Source organism: Myxine glutinosa, chromosome 1 (genome assembly GCF_964187855.1).
Source record: "Myxine glutinosa chromosome 1, kmMyxGlut1.1, whole genome shotgun sequence".
NCBI classification, from domain to species: Eukaryota; Metazoa; Chordata; class Myxini; order Myxiniformes; family Myxinidae; genus Myxine; species Myxine glutinosa.
Window position 1 is genome coordinate 196,693,618 of NC_136261.1, and position 14,231 is coordinate 196,707,848.

General features: G+C 48.8%; 1 long non-coding RNA gene across 10 annotated transcripts in view; it reads right to left on the reverse strand.

The window, feature by feature from the left end:
• Positions 1-7,563: 7,563 nt before the first annotated feature.
• Positions 7,564-14,231, reverse strand: part of LOC137432691 (uncharacterized) — a 79,932-nt gene continuing 73,264 nt past the window's right edge. For 7 of the 10 annotated variants that reach the window (XR_013624137.1, XR_013624135.1, XR_013624136.1 and 4 more), the window contains 3 exons: positions 8,391-8,520; positions 8,031-8,208; positions 7,564-7,903 (listed from right to left, as the gene is read on the reverse strand). This is a non-coding gene — a long non-coding RNA (uncharacterized LOC137432691). The remainder of the gene's footprint in view (positions 7,904-8,030; positions 8,209-8,390; positions 8,521-14,231) is intronic. The other 3 variants (XR_013624145.1, XR_013624140.1, XR_013624138.1) reach the window with 1 other exon arrangement.

Genomic DNA, 14,231 nt, shown 5'->3' on the forward strand with positions numbered 1-14,231 from the left:
ATGCGAGTGGAGCATCGACGCTAACCGGGTTAGTGGTTAGAGCGACTTATAGCCGAAGCGGGCCTTTGGTGCGTGCCGGGCAGCTAGGTGTGCCGCGGGGATCCGCGGAGATCGTAACTGCGGCGGTTTGGAAAGAACCGCCATGCGGGATCCACGCCGGGCCGCGCTCTGAACGGCCCCGTCCGTGCTCCGCTAGGCGGAACGGGCGGGCCGGTAGGAAGGGTCGTCATGGCGACCCCTTTTTGTTGAGGCGTTCCGGCAGGGCGAGATCGGGCCATTGGACGGCTCTGTGCCGAGATGGTGCGTGGGATCTCGGCCCGGGTAAGCGTCCTTCCCTGCACCGAGTGCCGGACGCATCCAGCCGCCGGCACCAAGCAACCCGCATTCATTGCTCGGCTTTGCGAAGCCGGGCTTTGGAAATGAATTGGCGCACCGAGAGGCTCTAGTGAGTAGACTGTGATGAGGATAGTGTTTTGGCCCCGAAATGGAAAAACAAAATTTGATGATTGGCAAGGATTGGCAGAGTGATGATTGGTAGTGATTGGCAAATTTTTGATTGGCTGGAATTTGGTGTGCAAAATTGTTAGTGAGAGATACCCGATGTGGTGGGATGGCAACTCTGCCATCTCTCACAAGCGGGGGCAAAGGAGCACTAGTCTTATGGGGTTTGGCAGTGAAAACGAGCCCGGGAGGGTTAGGATATCGTATGTAGGGATCTAGAAATGACAATAGGTAACGTTAAGGTTAGGTAGTGACAATGATACCTGTAGTGGGGACGCAGGTAGATTAGTTGGATGATAATGACGAGGGAGCGCAATAGTTTAAAGGGGCGACTAGGAAGCGCGAGTTCCAGAGGGGAGTAGTTAGATGAGATGATGCCGTGTGTGTGAGGATTGAAAGTGTATTGAGCAGGGTATGAGTAACTGATTGTGATTGTGAGTTGTATTGTGATTGCACAGGTGTGCAACTGAACAGGTGGATGGAGCAGTGTATGAGTGAGAGTGATAGTGATGGTGGTGTGCTGTGTTGACCAAATGGTCCAGGGAGGAAGGAGGGTGCAGGTAGCACCAGTAGGAGTGATTGCACAGGTGTGCAACTGCAGGTGTATGGAGAATGGTTGTGTGAAATACATGGAGTGTGGAATATATGGAGTGTGGAATGGATGGTCGTGGAGTGAGTATGGTGGAAACTGTGGAGTGGAGTGGATGGTGCGAAGGTGTGGATGGGGGAAAGGAGGATGGACCCCCATCACGAATACCCGGGGAGGGTAGTTTAAGTGTTAGGTAGAGGGTATAGGTAAATTGTGGTTGGATATTGGCATCTGTGGTGCGTGGTGGAAGAATGATGGTTGAACGGGTGCATTAGTGTCGTGGAAATGGCTGGGCGTGTAGCCTGTTAGTGCATGTAGTCGGATGGGCACTCCACCACTGTGAGGATGTCGGCCAGGTGAGGCCGCAGGTGGGCTCTGGGAGCCGGTAGAGTTGTTGTGGATGGGGCCCGAGGATCCGGAGGACGGACCCGGGTAGCCCAGTGCCAGAGGGCACCGAGGGGTGACAGAGCCAGGAGGGGCCTTCCCCAGTTAGATAGGTTAGGGTGAGGAGCTAGGTAAGCTCGGGTGGCAACTACAGTGGTGGAGGTGTGCAGGTGGGGAGACCTGCTGGGAGAGCTGCACGACCCAGCCCGGAAATTGTGCAAGGGCACCGGGAGATGAATCGGGGGAGTGAGACCCCAAATTGATGAAGCACCACAGTTTGGTCAATGGGAATTTGGTTCTTAAAACCGCATAGAGTAAGATGGCCAATGGTTTGGCAGGGAAAGACCCCGGGTAGTGCAAAGTGTGTTAATGTCATTTAGAGGATAGTTAGGATGGAGATCTCCTCGCACCATCTGCATCCACTCACCTGAGGTGACAAAGCTCCACACCATGCCGTGGTTTGTTGGTTTTTATTATTTTGATGCAAATGTTTGGAATGTGAGACGCATCATGACGTGGGTGTGACATTGTGCTGATGTTCCATCTCTTCCTCCTTATGAGGATTGATGATGAATTGGGTGATGGCAAATTTTGGTTAGAGGGATTGTGGTGACTAATTTGGTATAGGAGAGATATGGGGAGACGTGACAGTAGTGACGAATTTGTAAATGTGTAGATTGTTGTAAATATGGGGTAAGGGCAAGGGTAGAGTAGGTGACAGGGGGGGGTGACGTATGGTAGGGACGAGCTTTTCTCCGCTCCGTCTCCATACGCACCTCGCCTTGCATTGCCTTTATTGATGTGTACCCTTGTGATCTTACCCCTCGCTCATCTGTCTTTCCCCCCCCCTCTTGTCTCCCACACGAGGACTGTGCGCCACTGGGCGCCGAGGGGAGCGTGCGTGAGTCCGCCATTGGGCGCCCGAAACTCTCGCAACCACAGCTGTCTGCATCGATGCACCACCTTATGGACCACATGTCTGTGGCTGAGCACCACTTATGGACCCCATGGGTTGGAGCATGGCCCCTCTGCTGGAACCGGCCATGAAGGCCCGAGATCTTGCTGGCGGACCTTGGCCACAGGGCACCTATGCCCCACAGGTGAACCATACATAGTCGGCCCCCTGTGGGCCATAAATAAAAGCAATGGACACATTTGGTGCATTTTATTTTATGTGCAAATCGGCCGCCAGCAAAGAAGATGACAACACCACGAAGATAACAATAGCCAGCAGAGGGAGCCGAAGAGCAAGACCAGCACCAGGGTTTGTTGTTTTTATTTTTATTGAACTGTGGTGACTGTGCACCGGTTGGTGCTTGATGGTGTATTGGTGCGTTGTTGGGTGCTTCGTGGTGCGTCGATGCAGAGCAGACTGTCTCCCCCCCAAAAGAACAATCACAGGTCCTGGGTTGCATTTTGTAAATAAAATAGCGTCGTTGTAAATAATGCGCCCCCACCGTAAGTGTTTTAGTTTGAAAACCATTCCACAATTCGGTTAGTTGTGGGTGTGAATCTGTTAGGCAGGGTGCAATGGAACAGCGGGACATATTTATTTATGTTTTAAAACTGTCACACTCAGGGTCAGGTTAAATGTAGAGGGAACTACACCTACGTGCCACACTAAACGTAAAGGTAATAGGCCCGGGACGTGCCTAAGAGGAGGGTGCAGTGTTGTGGATATGAGAATTGTGTTTTTTTTATTGTGGTGTAAAGTGTTGTAAAAATATCGCCCTCCTTCCTCCAGTTGTGTATAAAGGTCAAAGTGCATCCCGTAATTAGGTCATAAACAATCACGTTAGCCAATCATAGATTTCCTCCTTGTTGGTAGTTTATTTCCTTATTCTGTGTATTAGGCTAAGGCTTTGTCTTCCATTAATTAATACTCCATTGCACCAAATCAATTAAGAATAGCTCCCCTGCAATAATTCCATTTCCCAGCCAAACTCTCCATCTGTGGGTAAAGCAGTTCACAAGCATGGGGTGCGCGCCCTCTCATTTCGCTGCTATAGTGAATATGTGCTCCGTGCTCTGTTTGAACAGGAGGGGTGGGGTCCCCAGGGAGAGGCAAGCCCAGGGCGCGCCACGAAGGGCGGGGCTGTTCAGCCCCATGCCCAAATAAGGAAACAAGCCCGTGGCTCGCCACGAGGGGCGTGCCGTCGGCGCCATGCCCAAATAAGGAGACAAGCCCGTGGGATTTCCATACAAGGTCACGAAACAGAGCACGGGGGGGAGGGCGGTACCGAAACCGGCGAGGGCGTGTCACACCCGCGCTGAAGGTATGAGAGAAGGGTGTGACGATCGCAAAAGGAAGATACACCAGAAATACGGCAGATGAGTCCAGGTGCGTAAGAGAGTTGGCAGTCCACCGGGAGAGAGTTGAGAGTTGCACCGGAGTTGCGTGAGAGATACGGAAAGCCTTTGGGTGGTTGTTGCGTGAGAGATACGAAAAGCCTTTGACAAAGAGCCGCTTCAACCAGCCCCGTTTCAACCAGCCGCGTGAAGCCCTGACGGGGCAGCGAGTGACCCTGCCGGTGTGCGGTGTAAAGCCGAATACAAGGAGCTGCCGGCTCCTCGCTTCCCGCCCGGAGTGGACCTGCTCGCTGTGCCCTGTGATCCCACCTGCTCATCCCTCCAAACGATTCCTGTCCTTCCATCCTTTTGTGTACGTGAGTTTGTTTTGTGTGTTCTGTCCTGGGTAATAAGTTAAGCCTGTTTAGTTAAGCTCGAGTTTCACTGTGTCTCCTTAATTCTTCTGTAAATTATTTTATTATCCTTCCTTCTCCTTAGTTTCTTTTGATTGTAAATAGCAAATAAATTATATTCGTATTTCCTACTTCTGTCTTCCTCTTCTTCACATCCGTGTCGCCTTTGTCTTTTCCCCATTGAAAACCTGTGGCACGATTTGGCCCACGTTTAAGGAATCGGGTCTTAGTAATTGTTAATAGTTCGGGCCGTGGCCGCCATCCGCTCGGCAAATCAACACCTTATCCGCGGTCCGTTACAATATTTTGTTCTATTTCTGCCTCTAATTACCCTAAAAACTTTAAAATATATACTAAACCTATATTTTCAGGGACAAGGAATCCAATGAAAGTATCAAATTAGTGCTATGGGGAATGGTAAGACCCGAATCAAAGGTTTTGAATTGCAAAATACTGTCTTTATATTCGCGATAAGTTGCATAATCAAATACATGTTATCATTTTGTACAGGCAGTTAATAACATCAAAATGTGTCACAATAATTCATATCACCAAACATACACAGGCAGTCAGCAAAATCATATATACACATGCAGTCAGTATAACTTCACATCTACACAGGCAGTCAATGACAAAATATACACAGGCAGTCAATGGCATCAAACATACACGATTACAGAATATGCCATTTAGAGTTCGTCATCACTGTCTTGTGTGTCGTATCCGACAATATAGTCCGCATCGTTTTCACAGTCCGTTCCACACAAGCAAAGGTCGGTCAAATTGATTGGCAAATCGAATTGGTCGAATGGTCGATCGAATCGAATTCGATGAATCGAATCGAATCGAATCGATCGAATTGGTCGAATGGTTGAATGGTCGATCGAAGTGATTGGTCGAATGGTCGAATTGGTCGAATGGAATTGGTCGATTGGTCGAATTGGTCGAATTGGTCGAATCGAATTGGTCGGAATTGGCAAATGTAAACATTGATTTTCAGATTTTCCATGTAATAACGTTTCCAAAAATGTATAGGTTTGCTAATCTACCATGATTTTGAACGAAAAAACATAGTGAACCTGACTGTCAGAGCGAAGGCACGAACTTCTCATATGGTTTGGAACAGCTCTCCTCAAATCGAAGCCTCATCGTGAAATGTTGCCTCCTGTCTGTCAATATCAATCTCGTTCCTGAAACAACTGATAAACTTCTTAAACCTGGACCTTCCACATTGCAGAACACAATGGTATGAAAAGTCAACCATTCTCCACCTCACAACTGTATTACCCTGCGCTCGTGAAGCCAAAAGCAGGGTTAGGTGATCGGTTACATACGTGTGGCATGCGTGTCTGCATATTTAAAATTCATTTTCTCGGCAACCATAGGTCAGATTGACACGAAATTTTACATTAAGAGAGCCGCCGCCTGTGGAATTTTTGTATTTATAATTATGACGTCATTGCTCACGTGGTTTGGAAACCATCTTGGAAAAACATTACACCTCTATATCTCCAAAACCGCTCAATGAAATGAAACAAGGCTCATTGTCAAGTACTCCCCAAGAGGAATCACATATGTTAATGATGATGTGATTGGTTCCTTCATTATGACGTCATAATTCGACAAGTACAATGCTTGACCTGATCAGTATGAATTTTTTGTCTTCTCTGCAACTGTTAGTCCAATGGACACGAAATTTTGACCAGAGGAGTGTCTCCTCCTGTATAATTTTTCAATGATAATTATAACGTCATAGGTCATGTGGTACAGGTGCCATCTTGGAAAAATCGAAAAACGTTGCACCTCTATATCTCCAAAACCACTCCATGTAAAATGTTGAAACAGTGCATTGCCGAGTACTTACTCCCCAGGAAGAATAAGATATGTTAATGATTATTTCACCCGTACCTTAATTATGATGTCATAATTGGACAAGTACAACGCTTGATCTGATCAGTGCGAATTTTTTTTCTCTGCAATTGTTGGTCCGATTGACACAAAATTTTCACATAAGAGCACCTCCGCCTGTATAATTCTATTGATATTTATGATGTCAAAGGTCATGTGGCACGGACACCATCTTGAAAAAACGTTGCACCTATATCTCTGAAACAGCTCCATGGAATGAATTGAAACATGACTCATTGTCAAATACTCCCCATGGGAAATAAGTTAGGTGAATGATGATGTCATCGATGCCTTCATTATAACGTCATAATTCGACAAGTACAAAACGTCATCCTATCAAGATGAAATTTCTTGAGAGCCATGTCGGCATAAATTGATGGAGAAAAAAAATAATGCTGACGTCATCGGGCACGTGGTTCGGCCGCCATCTTGGAAAAACCGAAAAACTTTGCACCTCTATATCTCCGAAAGCACTGATTAGAAAAAATTGAGACATGGCTCATTGTAAAGAACTCTCCATGGGGAATAAAATATGTTAATGGTGATGTCATAGGTGCCTCCATTATGACGTCATAATTTGACAAGTACAAAACTTCATCCGATCAAGATGAAATTTATTGAGCATAATATAGAAATAAATTAGTGGAGAAAAAAATTAATAATGATGACGTCATCGGTCACGTGGTTCGGCCGCCATATTTGTTTTAACACAAAAGCCTTAAAAACCACTGAAAATACATCCTGGTGAGAGTTTGCAATCTCTGATTGCTCTTTCTTGTTTTATATTTTGCAATGTAAACCCATATGAATTTCAGTCTGTGGACTACCTTGTTTGATGTTTTTACATGAATAAACCAAAGTATTATTATTATTTCATTATTTAAATACTTACAAACATGCCAAATTCCGGATTCCAGCTGTGCAGGCTTGACTGTTTGGTAAAGGTTCGTTTCTGCTGGTCCAAATCACCCCCAAATTAGCTCACCAAACCCATCACCATCACCCAAATCAACTCAACAAGTTTATTAATTGTTTCTGCAAATAATTGAAAAATTATTAGTTTATTCATATCTTAAGTAACTAATTCAGGTTTATAATGGTTATGCTTTTCACTATTATGTAGGCCACAGAGTCTGCTGGCAGGAATTTGTGATTTGTAAATGTAAGAAAGTCACCAAAAATGTTTGAATGAAATAAACTTCACTGTGTTTCTTTTTTGATGTAAACAAAGTATAGCTTGGAGGTGTGATGTTACAACGTTACACGTCATTTTAAGACCTGTTGCAAATTTTAGGTATCACGCGGAATTCGAAGTCGAGTACTCTAGTTAACCTTCTTGGCTTTCACATGTCATTGCACGTAGTTCTAATAATTTTTCACTCCCCTGTACCATGAGGAATGAGCTCAGTGCTTTACTCTCTGTCGTGAAATTTACCTTCAACATCTCAAACTATGCACATGGATGGTTCACAAGTAAAAGCAATTCCAGGGTTGCACAAACACACCCATTTATTTGAAACAACATACACAACTTTACAAACATTACAGATGCAGCTGGCTCAGCGATTCACCGATAATGCATACAATCTACCATTACCAATGTACGTCATATTTATACTTTAGTACAGTATAGCATGTAAATCAATTGGGCCTAAGATTCTTACATTCATTGTCTGCACAGATCAATATCCTTAAACATTCAACACAGATGACTTTGACACACAAAAGGAACATTTCCTTCTTGGTAGTTTTTTGTCATTGCCGCAAACCTTTCTGAAGTCTCTGCATTCTCTTTGTGGAAACATGGGAGATCTTGGTCCTGGTGAGGGTAAAAAAACAAAACACCAGGAACAGATCAGTGAGCATGCCCTATAGCACGCCTGATCATGGTACACTTCCATCCTTTCAGAGGAACAGCTAATGTAAGCGGGTGCATGCTGTCTCACCCTTTGTATAGTGGGGAGAAACACTGCAGTAACAGCTGTCTGCGGGATGTGCTCCACTTTTCGGTAAAACAACGTAGAACCCTGCTTGTGGATACAGGTCCAGCTCATTCAAAAATGTCCTTGCTCATGTCAGGCCTTGTTCTGCAGACCCCGAGTCTCAGGTCCAGAAGGAATACTCCTGCATTGGAGCATATCGCACAGACAGCCATTCACCACAGTGGCTGATCTTAAAGAGAAGACAGATCTTAAAGAGGTAGTACAAATAGCAAACACCATATAGCATTTTCCATGGCTCTTTTTATTTTCCAGGTTTTCCCACTTTAAGACTCTTACAAAGACTTCAAGTGGTAAATGCCTTACATCCAGGTGTAGACAAAATTCTGTTGGCCATTTTTCTCCTAAGCAGCCCAGTCTCAGCATCATCAACATGGTCCAGATAGTGCTCCTCATCAAACTTGGAAAATGCTTTGAAAGGCACCACCACAGCCATCTTTACGCAAGGCAAGGTTAAGGCAAGGCAAGGCAAGGTTAAGGCTATGATCTGCAGAAAAAATGACCTAGAGGACAATTAGAAATGCTTTGTCTTAGAAGAAGAACATTTACCTTCCCTAGACACAGATTGACCTTCCCTAGACACGTAGTTTGGTTATCATCTTCTCATTTTGAATTTTGCTCATTTGTCTTTCACCTAAATTAAATAAATACTGTATAATATTTTATATTAGATGAGTTTACTTGAATTGCAACTACACTAAGTGGAATTTGTATACTGTACTATTCTTGGTATCTGGAGCCTCTTAAAGATCTGAGATAGTCCGTTGGACTGAGGCTTTCATCAGAGTGCCTCGCACGCTTCCTGCGACCCCAGCTCGTGGTCAACAAGCAACCTGACCTCTCACGAGTTAGGGTCTCAGGGAACGCATGGAGCACGAGCCTGCTGTGATACTTCAGCTAATGTTGGGCCTTCATTATTCAGAAAAGGCAAGATGCATCAGTTGCTGGAGGAGACAGTGTGGAGATGAAACTGGGTGCAAAATATGTAATTATCAATGTATCCAATTCTCTAAATGACTGCTGCATCATTTGCATGAGCACACCAGGCACCCTGCCATTTTAATGTAGTCTGCTGTTTTAGTATGGTCAGGGATCAGGAATATAGGATTTTTTGTATACCTAATATCCAGTAATGGAAAGAACAAGGTAACAGATCATAGAAGGTAAGATACCGAATGTCGTGAAAATCAAGCTCAGACACGACTTGGCCCTTGGGTAGGTTTAATATCATTTAGATCTGAAGTAACATCCTGTAAAAATACATTCATGCAACAGGCATTAAAATCAGAGTATTTCATGGGCAATGGCCGATACCAATAGAGAGAACAATCAGCGCAGCATATAGGGGCGTACATACCATTCAAACTACAGGACTATGTCACAGTGAGTGCCGCTGGAGTGTCCGTGCGCCCCGGTTGTCCCGGGTCTTATAGACGCCCCTTTTGAAGCGAGCACACCCTGGGTTCACCTTTGGTATAATTTCACTACATTCTCCCCGCCGTTAGAACTATACTGCCGCTCGGCAGGTTGCAAGCAAGCGTCAGCAATAATCGAATGGGTCACGTCAATCCACGTCAGTCGGTCCATCCGTAGCGGTCGGGGCGGCGAACTTCCCTGCCAGTTCGTGTTCGGAAACTACCGGGTATGGCGTCTCCAAGCCCGGAGTCCCCCGGGTCGGAATAGCCGCCGGAGGTGGGTGTCGGAGGGGGCGCCCCAGTGCCTTCGGGCACGGGAGTGGGTGACGACGGAAGTATCGGTGGTAGTTCCATAGGGGAAGCTTCGGTAGAGTCCATAGACTCGTAGACGGGTTCGTCGATATCCCTGTCGTCGTCCCCACATGGGGCGAGATGGCGTACGGAGACAGTAGACTCGCGGCTGTCTGCCGTTAACACGCGAGCATGCTCGGGATTAGCCTGGAGGACCCGCACCTTGTCAACAAGGGGGTCGTACTTGCTAGCGTGAACCGCTCGTTTGAGATAGGCGGGCCCCGGCTCAGCGAGACAGCTGGGTAAAGATTGGATACTGCCAGAGCTTCTAGGGTGGTGGAACAGTCGCTCGTGAGGAGTCTGGTTGGTGGCAGTACATAGGAGAGCCCGAACCGAGTTTAGAGCGGCAGGTAGCGACCACGCCCATTTATCGAGGCCTCAGCCGAGGGTCCGAAGGCTTAGCATGACGGCCCTCCATATAATCCCATTAAAGCGTTCGATCTGCCCATTCGCTTGGGGCCGGTACGGGGTGGTGTAGCTCGAAGCGACATTATGCTGGAGCAAGTAGCCCCTCACCTCCTGGGACAGGAACACCGCACCCCGATCGGTATGCACGTAGGCCAGATACCCGAACATAGAAAACAAATTCTGCAGGCACCGAATAACCGTGGCAGCCGACATATCCCCGCACGTGTAAGCAAAGGGGAATCGTGAATACTCATCGACGATAGTGAGCAGATAGCGAGAGTTGCTCGACATTGGCAGCGGCCCTTTGAAGTCCATCGCCAAGCGCTCCCACGGTCTAGTAGCCCTAACGAGCGTCCCCATAGGAGGGTTGTAAAAACGCGGTTTGAGTTCCGCACAGATCGTGCAATCACGGCAGATGCGGCGGATGTCCTCAATCGAGTATGGCAGATTTCCCTCGCGCACAAAATGTGCGAAACGCATTACCCCGGGATGACACATAGTGCCGTGCAAAGTGCGCAGCCCCTCCAAAGTGACAACCCCCGCGCAAGTGGCCGGCCTCGATAAGGCGTCGGCGACCAGGTTATCCTTCCCCGGGCGGTATTTGATGGTGTAGCAGAAGTCGGCGAGTTTGATACGCCAACGGGTGATTTTCTCATTCTTAATGCGCTGAGCATGTAAGGTGTCGTACATAAATGCAACGCTTTGTTGGTCCGTGACGATTTGGAAACACCGCCCAAGCAGGTACGGCCGCCATCGCCGAATTGATTCGACGATCGCGTACGGTTCCTTTTCGACAGACGAATGCCTCCGCTCGGCGGAGGTGAGAGTCCGCGAGAAGAAAGCCACAGGGCGTCCCCCTTGGGAGAGAGTCGCCGCTATCGCATGATCTGAGGCATCACTCTCCAAAACGAAAGAGGCACTCTCGTCAATCGTCGCGACAGCGGCGCCAGCGATGTCGGCTTTAAGGCCCTCGAAGGCCGCCATGGCAGCCGGGCCCATGGGGAACGTGTCGCAGGCCACGAGGGGGCGGAGCTTCGTGGAGAAATTTTGCACCCACTTTGAATAGTGGGCGAACAGCCCAAGAGCGCGTTTCAGCGAAGCCCGATCGCTAGGCGGAGCCATATCGAGCAAAGGGTGCAGACGCTCCTTATCCGGAGAGACAGAGCCATGGGTCACGGTGTACCCCAAAAGATCTACCGTTCGTAGAGAGTAACGACACTTAGCCGCATTCATGGTTAGGCGATATTTCCGCGCGACCTCGAGGAAGCGCTTCAGATTAGCGTCGTGATGCTCCTGGTCATACCCACAAACCGTAAGATTGTCCAGATAGACAAAGACATCGGTCAAGTTCTCCTTCGCAACAAGGTCATCCATAGCCCTCTGAAAGCAAGGGACTCCATTAGTTACCCCAAAGGGGAGTCGAGTGAACTGGTACAACCGCTGACCCGATTCAAAGGCTGTAAAGACGCGATCAGCCCTAGAGATGGGGACCTGATGATACGTACTACGCAGATCGAGAGTGCTATAAACGGAATACAGGGCCACCTGGCGTACCAGGGCGTCCATCCCCGGTAAGGGGTAGGCATCCAGCTGTGTAAAACGATTAATCGTCTGTGAATAGTCGATTACTATGCGCCGGCGGTGGGCCTCACTTCGCACCACTAAGACTTGGGCCCGCCACGGTGACCTACTGGGTTCTATAATACCGTCCTTTAAGAGCTGGGCCGTTTCTTCCGCAATGAATTGCGCGTCTGTGCGAGAGTAGCGCCGCGATTTGACGGCTACAGGGGTACAATCAGTGGTCAGGTTGGGGAACAGCGAGAGAGGCTCCACGTCCATTTGAGCGAGGGCGCACACAGCAAGCGTGTCTGGCCCACCGAAGTCTATTTCCAAACGTCCATGCCGCTTAAGGAAATCAAGTCCTAACAGAACGTCGGCACATAAAGCAGGTAATACCATGAGATACACGTCCGGGAACGTGCGTCCCTTTATCACAAGTTTCAATCGACACGCCCCTTTTGTGCTCAACCGAAGTCCCTGAGAGGCCATGAAGATCCGGCGGGTTGTCCCGAGAACCGGCCACCCATGTTGATGCACTGGTCGCTGATCGATAAAACTATCCGTAGACCCCGTGTCAATCAAAGCTTGCGCAAAAACGCCCACGACCTTGAGCGGAATGATGGCCTGCGCAAGGCCGGCAGACCCGGCAGGTATTGTACCGGCCGGGCGAGAAGATCGCGCCTCGTGGGTGGATCCCACTCCGGCTGCAATCCTCCGGGCAGCGTCGGCAGGTTGGGCCTCAGCAGGAGCATAGAAATCGTAATACCCACTGTCAGAGGACGTTCACACGCCGGCTGCAGTTTGCCGGTCATTCGGGCAGCCCGGGGAGAAACCCCGTGACAAGCGCATAGTTGGCTCATCAGCAGTTTCATTTGCCAGAGTGAGTGTGTGTAGGTCGTAAGAGCCGCCGCCAGATGGCGCTCGAGTCACGTGAGAAGGATCACTGCCGTCTGCAGATTCAAATGCCAAAGTGGGTGCATGTAATTCGTAAGAGCCGCCGTCGATGGGGCTCGAGTCACGTGCTGCGTTTGCCGCACATCGAGATGAGTTTCCAAAGCAGGAGCATGTCGCTTGTTTGAAGTAGGCGTTTGAACGCCAGTCAAGGTCGGTCGCGCTGCGGCCGGTCGCGTTCGCGCCATTTGTTTCGGCGGCCCAGTGTTTCTCACCAAGGTCGGGCGTGCAGCCAGAGGCCCGCGAGAAGGAGGTCGGCTCATCAAAGCCGAGCGAGGCGCCCCGTCCGGCGCTCAATCCGTTGGCTCAGCGATGAGCCCATTCAAGGTCGCGCGGGGACGCGTGCCCCGAGCGGCCTTCCTGCAGACCTTTGCAAAATGGCCCTTGGTGGAGCACAGGTGGCATATGGCTTCCCGAGCCGGGCAGTCAGATCGAGGGTGCTGCCGATTCCCACAGAAATAACATTTTGCATACCGGTCAGGCCGTGGCCGGGCAGCGGCGGCAGCAGTTAGGCCGGAAGCGGAGTCCGCTTCAGGAGCACCCAGAGACTCGGCCGTGGTGGTCGGGTCCTCCTCCATATCCTCGGCGGTACCTCTCTCCGGTCGCGCGAGTTGAGAAGTCCCCGCCACGACTCGTGGGTGATCATAAGCGGTGGATTGTCCTCGGGCATCTGTATAGACGCGTGCCAGCCGTAGTGCCTCCGTAAATGTCAGATCCGGGGTCTCCAAAAGTCGGAGCCTCAAGACTCCAGAATTAATTCCAGAGACGAATTAATCTCGGAGCAAGTCGTCTTGCACTTGCTCGTGGGTCCGTACTTCCTGCACGCAGTCCGCCAACAGGTAACGCAACTCCTGCGCGTAGCGATCGATCGATTCAGATGGTTGTTGTCGCCGCTGGGAGAGTTGATGCCGTCCGTGCACAGCGCTCCGTGTTTTTACGTATAGTCGCTTCAGCTCGGCCAGAGCCGTAGCGTAAACTCGGCCAGAGTTTAATCTCGGCCAGATTAAATGTCGTGAAAATCAAGCTCAGACACGACTTGACCCTTGGGTAGGTTTAATATCATTTAGATCTGAAGTAACATCCTGTAAAAATACATTCATGCAACAGGCATTAAAATCAGAGTATTTCATGGGCAATGGCTGATACCAATAGAGAGAACAATCAGCGCAGCATATAGGGGCGTACATACCATTCAAACTACAGGACTATGTCACAGTGAGTGCCGCTGGAGTGTCCGTGCGCCCCGGTTGTCCCGGGTCTTATAGACGCCCCTTTTGAAGCGAGCACACCCTGGGTTCACCTTTGGTATAATTTCACTACACCGACAGTGTAGGATAGTGGGGAAACAACCAGAAACAAACAAGTTGATTGATGAACTGATGGGAAACAAGAGAAGAGAAGAGAAAGAGAGAAAGGGGAGAAAGAGAGAAAGAGAGAAAGAGGGAGAGAGAGATATTTTATT